This window comes from Haematobia irritans, chromosome 2, assembly GCF_050003625.1.
Source record: "Haematobia irritans isolate KBUSLIRL chromosome 2, ASM5000362v1, whole genome shotgun sequence".
In the NCBI taxonomy this organism is placed as follows: Eukaryota; Metazoa; Arthropoda; class Insecta; order Diptera; family Muscidae; genus Haematobia; species Haematobia irritans.
Genome location: NC_134398.1, coordinates 130,236,077 through 130,248,498, shown reverse-complemented (window position 1 = coordinate 130,248,498; position 12,422 = coordinate 130,236,077). Strand labels below are relative to the sequence as shown.

General features: G+C 33.8%; 1 protein-coding gene and 1 long non-coding RNA gene across 2 annotated transcripts in view; one reads left to right on the top strand and one right to left on the bottom strand.

The window, feature by feature from the left end:
* Positions 1-12,422, top strand: part of dcma (decima) — a 482,124-nt gene that overhangs the window by 342,939 nt on the left and 126,763 nt on the right. The window lies entirely within an intron of this gene.
* Positions 3,398-4,505, bottom strand: LOC142224010 (uncharacterized). Its single transcript, XR_012718998.1, has 2 exons — positions 3,625-4,505; positions 3,398-3,544 (listed from the first exon to the last, which is right to left on the bottom strand). It is a non-coding gene; the product is annotated as an uncharacterized LOC142224010 (long non-coding RNA).

Sequence of the window (12,422 nt, the reverse complement as noted above, 5' to 3'; positions counted from 1 at the left end):
ATAGGGGTATAATAGTTTTGTCATTCCGTTTGTAACACATCGAAATATCGATTTCCGACCATATAAAGTATATATAACCTTGGTCAAGGAGAAATTCTAAGACGATATAACCATGTCCGTCTGTCTGTTGTAATCACGCTACAGCTTTTAATAATGGCGCTATCATCCCGAAATTTGGCACAGATTCGTTTTTTGTTTGCAGGCAGGTCAAGTTCGATGATGGGCTATATCGGTCCAGGTTTTGATATAGCCCCCATATAAACCGACCACCCGATTTGGGGTCGTAGCCGATTTGTCTGAAATTGGGAATCTAGAAATATTTTAGGACCACAAATTGGTGTGCCGAAAATGGGGTGTATTGGTCCATGTTTTGGTATAGCTCCCATATAGACCGATCTCCCGATTTTACTTCTTGGGCTTCTAGAAACTGTATTTTCTGCACGATTTGCCTGAAATTTGAAATCTAGAGGGATTGTGGGACCACAAATAGGTGCGCTGAAAATTGTGCCTATCGGTTCATATTTTGGTAGAGTCCCCATATAGACCGATCTCCTGATTTTAACTCCTGGGATTTAGAAACTGTATTTTCTATCCGATTTGCCTGAAATTGGATGTCTCTATGGTTTGCTATAACAAAAATAATCGTTAGTTGCAAACCCTTCTCAAAAAATCTTCCATGGAAATGAAGATGTCAAACGGTCCATGGAAGTGAAAAAGTCAACCTGTGCTTTGACCTCTTTACTGATTTTCTATCCTTTTTGCGAATTTTAACTAACAAAAAAAATAAGACTTATCCGAAAGGAAATGTTTGTGGAACAACTTCCAATTTTTTTGGTGGGAAGTTATATGGTCAGATAAAACAAAAATGAACCGCTTTCCATCCACTGCAAAAGAACCCTACTGGTAACGACCTCCGAATATTACTGGTAATGACCTGGTAACGACAAAGTCTCCAAAAACACAAAATCACGCAAACCGTTAAACATAGAGGAGAAAGTCTCATGGTATGGGGATGGTGACACACTTGGCCGCTGGTTAATGATAAGGAATCATGAAAAAATGGGACTACCTTTATATTGTGCAATCAAAGTTGCCCATACTAAATCATTTAATTTTAATGTATTATGAGAAAAGTGCAAAACTGGAAGCAGACGTACTTATATTTTATTTCAATAATTGAAACAGTATAGATCTATTCTATCTATGTTTCTGAGTGTACAGTTTTGTTTATCAGGAAATAAAATATAAATGAAATAAATTTTGTACCAATTGGACGTTTTTTTATTAAGCACCCTACGGGAAATGGATCAAACACAGGACTGGTACAGGACTAGTCCCTGGTGTGCATGGACCAGGCCTAGTTCTGGCCAAGACGTATGGAAGGGACCGGTCACTTTAACATGGGTTTGTCATTGACGGGGTAAATTTACACTTTAGGACACGCCTTGGACTCGTCCCTAAGGACACATCCTGGGGCCTTTTTGTAGTAGCACTCTGTTTCAGTTTGGTCATCCGATTCGCACCAGAAATGAAAAACTTTTGAAAAATGTTGAGCAATAGGTTATTATGGTTAGGTCAGGTTAGATGGCAGCCCAATGTATAAGGGTCACTTAGACTAACATATTCAGTCCATTGTGATACCACCAATGTGGTATCACAATACTCTCTTATAACTGAGTGCTGCCCGATTCCATGTTAAGCTCAATGACACGGGACCTTCTTTTTATAGCCGAGTCCGAACGGCGTTCCGCATTGCAGTGAAACCACTTAGGGAAGATTTGAAACCCTCAGAAATGTCACCAGCATTACTGAGGTGGGATAATCCACCGCTGAAAAACTTTTTGGTGTTCGGTCGAAGCAGGAATCGAACCCACGACCTTGCGTATGCAAGGCGGGCATGCTAACCATTGCACCACGGTGGCTATTATGGTAATTCTACTTCACTAAATGTGTAGATCCAATAAGATTTTTATATTAAGCCAGCATGGAAATCATTAAAATCATCACTATTTAAAAACTGCAACAAACTGGATCACCGGTACCAGTCCTGTGATAGATCCCTCAGTGGCAATTTGCACCAATTTCCGTAGGGCAATTAAAGCATACTCCTAAGTGGAAAGAACTCCCACTGTATATTCCAGTAAGCCGCTACAACAAAGAGTTTTCAAAGGAAATTTTTATATTTGATTCATGGTGGTGTGTATTTAACATTCGGCCTGGTCGAACTTAACGCCGTAAAAAAACTCATCTAAAAAATTTCATAATATAATCAATACGAATAAACTTTAATGTAAATATGAAATATAAAACCCACACTAGATGAGAAAACTCTAATCAATCAAAAATTGAAACTTTATCAAATATACATGTCAAGCTTTCCATAATATCGATTTCACTAGGACTTAATACCGCAATGTATGTAGAAAGAAGAGAAAACGAAGTGGAATGGAATCAGTGATGCATAACGCTTGAGAGTATAGCTTACATAGTAAGGAAGCACCACAATACCGCTTATACACTCTTAGAAAAATATGTTTTTCATATGTTCCGATATAAACAAAATGTGTTTCGGGCACACTTTTTAAGCACAATTTATTTAAGTGCAAACATGTAATGTTCCTAAACTAACACTAAATGTTTGGGACATCTATGTTAATATGTTAGAATATATTATGTTTGGGGCATGAATGTTTCATAAAAATCATATGTGTGAATGCCAACATATATGAATTTACAAATTTCGACTAAACATACATATGTTGTGATATTTTATTCAAAGCGACAGAGAGAGAGTATAGAGAAAGAAATAGAAATGGAAACCGGGAGAGTTGACGAAAGATATCAACATAACACACCGAAAGAATCAAAAGAGAACAATTTCTGTGAAACCGCTTGCATGTTGTTTCGGAAAACTGTTTTATGATAAGGCCAAAAATTTGATATGCTTAAGTCTAAATATTATTTAATTTGAATAAAGAGAATAGACATTCGGAACCAAGAGAATAGACATTTGAAAAACAAACAGCATATGTTTTCGCCTTGAGAGCAGCATTTTATGTATGTGTGGACATTAGATAGGGTCGCGAAAAAAAGTTCATGCAGTCACCCCCCAGTTTTGTAGCATATTTGAAGACAATTTCAGAACACTAAAACTTTTTTTTTTCCGTGCACCCTACGACCCCCCGAAATGCAATTTACTGTACTGTGTCGTCATTTGAAGTCCGATCGAAAAGAAACGCATATCGTTGTTCATGGTTGATCAGGGGCTATATTTCGTGCATTGGTCATTTTTGACTCCGACGTCAAATTTGATTTTTAATTTTTTTATTTCGCTTCGTATACCCCTATGATGCCCATTTCCTTTAACCATTATAAAGATCTTATCAAAATATGAAACTTTTGCTTTGGAAGTATTTAATTATATTCATAAACAAAAATGTTACAGAGATTTTAAAAAGTCAATAGGTCACCCTACACCATCAAATAGCTTTTGCTGTGTTGTCATGATATCCGATCGAAACCACATGCACATCGTTATTCACATCTACGAAATTAATTTGAAAGGTATTTAATATACACAAACTGTTTATCTGTAAATTTCTAACCGTATCATTGTATACATACTCGTTGTGTGCACTACGACATTTTCTGCGTTATGCAAAGTTCTTGTGTTTTTGCTTGAACAACTTGAGAGCCTACTGTTTTAAAATCTAACAATCAATCTAACAATAAAAGTAAGTGGTAACGGAATTGTGGAAAATTACGAAGATCGTTATGCTGCTTACACATTGGTTAAATTTCTGCCTTTCAACATCTGACTACGCCGTATTTTTTTTTGCGTTTTCTTGTCATCTTCACAATGGTGAGCAATGTTGTCACATGAGTAAATACTTTAAACAAGAAAATATTAGATTAGATTTGTATTTGATTTGAGTACATTTCATGTTTATTAATTGTACAATTTTATTATGCGGCTAACAACTTTTTAGAATTAATTTATAACAAATCCTGTCTAGAATCAAGTTTACTATGTTGTTGGCGACTTTTAATTTTGGATATTATATAACGCAATCGTTTATCGTCTGTAACATGACTAGTAGATTCATTTTTAACCTGCTTTCTTTAAATATAAAAGGAATTCAATAACTTGATGATTTGTTGGTAATTTAGTTTTGTCGATAACCCGAGCTTCGAATTTCATTTTGTTTTCACTTTTTTCAAATACTATCAACAGCCTTCTCTCACAAAAATATGGACAGACTTTAGAAATCATGTAGCGAAAGTGTTTGTTAGATTTTTTGCTAGAACAATTTGAGAGCCTACTGTTCTCAAATTGTTCTAGCAAAAACACATGCACTTTGCATAACGCTGAAAATGCCATAGTGCACACAACGAGTATGTATACAATGATACGGTTAGAAATTTACAGATAAACAGTTTGTGTGTATTAAATACCTTTCAAATTAATTTCGTAGATATGAATAACGATGTGCATGTGGTTTCGATCGGATATCATGACAACACAGCAAAAGCTATTTGATGGTGTAGGGTGACCTATTGACTTTTTAAAATCTCTGTAACTTTTTTGTTTATGAATATAATTAAATACTTCCAAAGCAAAAGTTTCATATTTTGATAAGATCTTTATAATGGTTATAAGAAATGGGCATAATAGGGGTATACGAAGGGAAATAAAAAAATTAAAAATCAAATTTGACGTCGGAGTCAAAAATGACCAATGCACGAAATATAGCCCCTGATCAACCATGAACAACGATATGCGTTTCTTTTCGATCGGACTTCAAATGACGACACAGCACAGTAAATTGTATTTCGGGGGGTCGTAGGGTGCACGGAAAAACAAAAGTTTTCGTGTTCTGAAATTGTCTTCAAATATGGTACAATACTGGGGGGTGACTGCATCAACTTTTTTTTTTGCCTTAGGCCGTGACCCTACCTAGTGGACATGTGTTTTGTTTATCATTTTGGCATTATAGGCACAATTTTTTTCTTGGTTCGTTAAAAGAAATCAGTGGTCTTCATAATAATAACAAAAAGGGCACTATATTCTTTTTAGAGTTGGGACAGTAAAATGAAATAAGGAGGAAATAGTGAAAAATTACGCAGTAAAATGTATAAAAACAAAGTTTAGTTCCTCTTTATTAATAAGTAGTCCACGAGGAGTTGACGGACACCTTCAAATATAAAAGCGGGCATTAAGTTCGAGTTTTGCAGCTAAAACAATTTAAAAAGTTTATTTTCTTTAAAATGAATTATTAAAGAAAAATAAAAGGCATTTTAGAGCGATGGTATTAAATGCTAGTAAAAAACTGTTCACGCCTAAATAAATTTATGTTTATATTATAAAATTATTTATGTATGTTTATACTCGACTCCACGTTCTTCTTTTGTTAGAGTTTTTGAATTCCTTCCAAATTTTAAAGTTTTGTACCAAAAAGTTTTTTGTTACAAAATTGTTATTTTTGCAATAAAAAAATAATATTTTATCCAAAAATCAGCCAATTTCGTTTATATCAAGCACTGTTACTGACTATAAATCTTTAATAACCCACATTTCGAAGTTTCATAATAAAAATTTAATATAGTATAAATATAAATGTGTAAATTAAAAAAAAAAAAAAAAAAAAACAAAAAAAAAATGTTCGGTCGGACCAGGGATTGAACCCACGACCCTTTGCATGCAAGGCAGACATGCTAACCACTGCTCCACGTGGCAAACAAATGTATGTTTCTGTTAAATAATGTTATGTTTGCAGGGGCTCGTGGGCGCTGCAAACTATGCTATATAAATGTAACTTATAACGATAATTATCTGCTGGTGACCATGACAGCTACGTAGCCCAGTGGATAGTGTGTTGGTCTACAAACAGTATGGTCCTCGGTTCGATTCTCCGTGCAGGCGAAAGGTAAAATTTAAAAAATTTATAAAAGTGAATAATTTCTTCAACATTATTTGTATTACAGAAAAAGGTGCCAAGAACTAAAAATTTCGTGGAAGTGAAAATTACGATAATGTTAGGGAATGAGCACAATCGTCTTTGGGAAAAATTCTTCCAAGCATATAATATTTTTGGGCTCAAAATGCTTCCAAACATATAATATGTTCACATAAAACAAACATATTAATGTTTCGGCAGTATCCAATAATATATGTGCTTCCTGCAAAATATGTTTGGAACATATGTTAAAGAAGCGATTTTTTTTGAGGGTGTATTCATACATGGATGGTGTCAATCATAGAGATGTCAATAGGAACCTAGAACAGAATGATTAATGTGTATGTTTTTCATAGTGAAAATAAGGAATTTTTAAAGTTTAAGACATTGCCTTTCAACACAATTTCAAGTTCACCAAAGACTTCTGATGGATGGATGCTGCTCAACTATAAAAGTTTTAGATGAAGTTACACAAAATTAATGAAACAAAGTAGAAAAGATGTATACAACTATTCATTTATCCGAAAAAGACTCTCAACATTTATTCGTTACAAATATGTCACTGTAAATAGTTGATATCTTGATTAAAGGAATTATACTCTTAACAGTATTGACAAAAATATGGAAATAAAAGAAAAATAATAAAATAAACAAAAATGAGAGCAACTGTCTCTTTGTGGAATTTTCGCTCGCCTCGAGACGAACGAAACGTACAAAAACCACTCGTTGATATCTCGAGAACTAGAGTCTTTCGAGTCACAATCGCACCTTCAAAAAAAATCGCTTCTCTAACATATGTTCCAAACATATTTTGCAGGAAGCACATATATTATTGGATACTGCCGAAACATTAATATGTTTGTTTTATGTGAACATATTATATGTTTGGAAGCATCTTGAGGCCAAAAATATTATATGCTTGGAAGAATTTTCCCCAAAGAAGATTGTGCTCATTCCCTCACATAATTTTCACTTCCACGATTTTTTTTAGTTCTTGGCACCTTTTTCTGTAATAATGTTGAAGAAATTATTCAATTTCAATTTTTTTTAAATTTTACCTTTCGCCTGGACGGAGAATCGAACCGAGGACCATACAGTTTGTAAGCCAACACACTATCCACTGGGCTACGTAGCTGTTATAGTCACCAGTAGAAAATTATCGTTATAAGTTACATTTATATAGCATAGTTTGCAGCGCCCACGAGCCCATACAAACATAACATTTTTTAACAGAAACATAAATTTGTTGGCCGCGTGGAGCAGTGGTTAGCATGTCTGCCTTGCATGCAAAGGGTCGTGGGCTCAATCCCTGCTCCGACCGAAAACCAATTCTTTTTTTTTTTAAGTTACACATTTATATTTATACTATATTAAATTTTTATAGTGAAACTTCGAAATGTGGGTTATTAAAGATTTACCGTCAGAAACAGTGCTTGATATAAACGAAATGGACTGAGCTTTTGGATAAAATATTATTTTTTTATAGCAAAAGTAACAATTTTGTTTTTGGTATAAAAGTTTGAAATTTTGGAAGGAATAAAACTTTAACAAAAGAACGTGGAGTCGAGTATAAACATACATAAATAATTTTATATATACACATAAATTTATTTAGGCGTGAACAGTTTTTAACTAGCATTTAACACCATTTTAAATGAATTTAAAACTTATCGTGTTTTGTACTTAATTTCCTTTCCACCTTTAAGGCAGGTATTAAGTTGGCATTATCGCTCTAAAATGACCATGTTTTGGCTTTTACTTTTCTTTAATAATTCATTTTAAAGAAAATAAACTTTTTCAATGCTCGCTTTTATATTTGAATGTGTCCGCCAACTCCTCTTGGACTGCTTATTAATAAAGATGAACTAAACTTTGTTTTTATACATTTACTGTTTAATTTTTCACTATTTCCTCCTTTTTTCATTTTACTGCCCCAACTCTAAAAAGAGTATAATGCCCTTTCGTTATTTTTATGAAGATCTCTTTGTAATGTTTGTATATTTTCCACCTTTTTTTTTACTACTTTGCCTGAATATTTTGACTTACTCCTCGTACGTTCCGATTTCTTTAACGAACCAAGAAAAAAAATTGTGCCCTAATGCCAAAATGATAAACAAAATACATGTCCACACATACATAAAATGCTGTTCTCAAGGCGAAAACACATGTTGTTTTTTTTCAAATTTCTATTCTCTTGGTTCCGAATGTCTATTCTCTTTACTCCGAATGCTCATTCTAATATGCGAATTAAATAATATTTAAACTTAAGCATATCAAATGTTTGGCCTTATCATAAAACAGTTTTCCGAAACAACATACAAGCGGTTTCACAGGATTTTGCTCTCTTTTGATTTAATTTGATTCTCTCGCTGTGTTATGTTGATATCTTTCGTCAACCCTCCCGGTTTCAATCTCTGTTTCTTTCTCAATACTCTCTCTCTCTCTCTCTGTCGCTCTCTGAATGAAATATCACAGCACATAATGTTTACTCGAATTTGTAAAATATATATGTTTACATTCACACATATTAGTTTTATGAAACATTCATGCCCCAAACATAATATATTCTAACATATTAACATATGTGTCCCAAACATTTAGTGTTAGTTTAGGAACATTACATGTTTGTGTTTAAAAATTGTGTCCGAAACACATTTTGTTTATATCGGAACATATGAAAAACATTTTCTAACAGTGCGGGGAAGGGGACGTCCCTTTTTTAAACAATAGAGCAAAATCTAAACTTGTGCGATTTACTTGAAGTTTACACATGCTCTCAAAAAATCGCTTCTGTAACATATACTCCCAAACATATTTTGCTTCAAGCATATACATTTTTGGGTATTGCCCAAACATTTATATGTTTGATCTCTTCCAATATATAATATGTTTGAAAGCATATTGGTCTAAACAATATATGTTTGGGTAGTCAATTTCCAAACATTTTGTATTTTTGCATCCAAATTCAATAATGTTGTCTTCCAAAAAACAATATGTTATTATGTGAACATATAATATGTTTGGAAGCATTTTGCACCCAAAAATATTATATGCTTAAAAATTCTCCCAAACAATATTGTGCTCAAAATTTTATTTATTTATTTATATATTTACAATCATAATGAATTATGAAAATAAACAGGTAATATAGGTGCTAACAACATAGGTTTTCGACTGAATGCTCAAAATTTTGTTTCTGCCCAATTGTATATTCCCCCACATCTTTCTCACTTCCACGAGATTTTTTAGTTCTCAGCACCTTTTTCTGTAATACAAACATTGTAGAAGAAATTATTCAATTTTATGATTTTTATACCCTCCATCATAGGATGGGGGTATATTAACTTTGTCATTCCGTTTGGTAACACATCGAAATATTGCTCTAAGACCCCATAAAGTATATATATTCTGGGTCGTGGTGAAATTCTGAGTCGATCTAAGCATGTCCGTCCGTCCGTCCGTCTGTTGAAATCACGCTAACTTCCGAACGAAACAAGCTATCGACTTGAAACTTGGCACAAGTAGTTGTTATCGATGTAGGTCGGATGGTATTGAAAATGGGCCATATCGGTCCACTTTTACGTATAGCCCCCATATAAAGGGACCCTCAGATTTGGCTTGTGGAGCCTCTAACAGAAGCATATTTCATCCGATCCGGCTGAAATTTGGAATATGGTGTTGGTATATGGTCTCTAACAACCATGCAAAAATTGGTCCACATCGGTCCATAATTATATATAGCCCCCATATAAACCGATCCCCAGATTTGGCTTGTGGAGCCTCTAAGAGAAGCATATTTCATCCGATCCGCTGAAATTTGATACATGGTGTTGGTAGATGGTCTCTACCAATCATGCAAAAATTGGTCCACATCGGTCCATAATTATATATAGCCCCCATATAAACCGATCCCCAGATTTGGCTTGTGGAGCCTCTAAGAGAAGCATATTTCATCCGATCCGGCTGAATTTGGTACATGGTGTTGGTAGATGGTATCTAACAATCATGCAAAAATTGGTGCACATCGGTCCATAATTATATATAGCCCCCATATAAACCGATCCCCAGATTTGGCTTGCGGAGCCTCAAAGAGAAGCAAATTTCATCCGATCCGGCTGAAATTTGGTACATGATGTTGGTATATGGTCTCTAATAACCATGCAAAAATTGGTCCACATCGGTCCATAATTATATATGGACCCCATATAAACCGATCTCCAGATTTGGCTTGCGAAGCCCCAAAGAAAAGCAAATTGCATCCGATCCGGCTGAAATTTGGTACTTGGTATTGTTATATGGTCTCTAATAACCATGCAAAAATTGGTCCACATCGGTTCATAATTATATATAGCCCCCATATAAGCCGATCCCCAGATTTGGCTTGCGAAGTCTCCAAGAGAAGCAAATTTCACCCAATCCGGTTGTAAATTTTGAACATGGTGTTAGTATATGATCTTTAACAACCGTGCCAGAATTGGTCCATATCGGTCCATAATTATATATAGCCCCCATATAAAACGTTCTCCAGATTTGACCTCCGGAGCCTCTTGGAGGAGCAAAATTCATCCGATCCGGTTCAAATTAGGAACGTGGTGTTAGTATATGGTCGCTAACAACCATAAAACAATTGGTCCAATCACTCAAAAATTGGTACATATCGGTTCATAACCATGGTTGCCACTAGAGCCAAAATTAATCTACCAAAATTTTATTTATATAGAAAATTTGTCAAAATTTTATTTCTATAGAAAATTTTGTCAAAATTTTATTTCTAGAGAAAATTTTGTTAAAATTTTATTCGGTTCACAATAAAATTTTCATCATTGTCAAAATTTTATTTCTATAGAAAATTTGTTCAAATTTTATTCGGTTCATAATCATGGTTGCCACTCGAGCCAAAAATAATCTACCAAGATTTTATTTCTATAGAATATTTTGTCAAAAGTCTATTTCTATAGAAAATTTTGTTAAAATTTTATTTCTGTAGAAATTTTTATCAAAATTTTCTTTCCATAGAAAATTTTGTCAAAATTTTTATTTCTATAGAAAATTTTTGTTAAAATTTTTTTTCTGTAGAAAATTTTGTCAAAATTTTATGTCTACTTTGTCAAACTGAATTATATACGTATTGGATCGATCTTTTTTGATTTAATATATACCACGTATGGACTTACATACAATTTAGAAGATGGTGTTAGGAGGTTTTAAGATACTTTGCCATCGGCAAGCGTTACCGCAACTTAAAGTAATTCGATTGTGGATGGCAGTGTTTAGAAAAAGTTTCTACGCAATCCATGATGGAGGGTACATAAGCTTCGGCCTGGCCGAACTTACGGCCGTATATACTTGTTTTATTTTAATTTTACCTTTTGCCGGACGGGGATTCGAACAGCGGACCACACAGTTTGTAAGGATCAAAGAAGTAGCTGATCAATTGCCCAAGGAAAAATAAAATGTTAATTTTGTAATAACAAGCAACAACCACCAACTTAATTCAATATCGCTCCCTGTTAAATAGCGCTCCAAGCTACTAAACACATATATGTTTATAGGCTATTTCTAAATTAATATATGTTTGCATCCAAGCATATTATATTTAAAAACATTTTATGTCCCAAACATAATATGTTCTAACATATTAACATGTATGTCCCAAACATGTTATGCTAGTTTATGAACATTATATGCTTGCACTCAAAAATATTGTGTTTAAAAATTTCTGTTCCAAACATATAATGTTTATAGCCAAACATATGAAAAACAGTCTTTTTCATCCGTGCAGGGAATAAACCAAATTTTGTTGCTTATTGACAAACGCAAACACACATTTTTGGTCAAGACACCAATAAATTTCTTACAGATCATAAATAGTACGGATGGTTACAGCTCCCCCAATCATGTACCCATCATTTTTCTTAAATAATACGATTTATCTCCCAAACCTATTTCAATGATACCTCAAAAATGCTTAGGTGAACTAATTCAGTAGGGTTTGATATAGCCCCGCCCGACTTTCTACTTTACTTACTCAGAGTCTTTAGTCACCTCTGCATGCATGTCTTCTATAGGATACATACATTATTTTCAATACACATCCAAAATCTACTCTAACTACTTTGCAGCTGTTATTTTCTTTGTAAATAAGGATTTCGAATCCAATTTTAGTAGATGAGTCTAATATGAATGGGGTACAATTTAAAATAAACTATGAAATGAAATAATTTAAGTGAACATTTTCAATTACTTTCAAAATTGCATTCTCCTATTTGAATATGGTACCTCCCAATTATTTAAAAGAAGGGTGCTCTTCCTAACTTATTATCGTCATATTTCTGTAAACCGCCATTCCAATAGAATGCTAGACTAAGTAAACCTTTATAAGCGACCATTTTTTATATAACCACTTTTTACACCCACCACCATAGAATGGTGATGGGGGTATAATAAGTTTGTTATTCCGTTTGT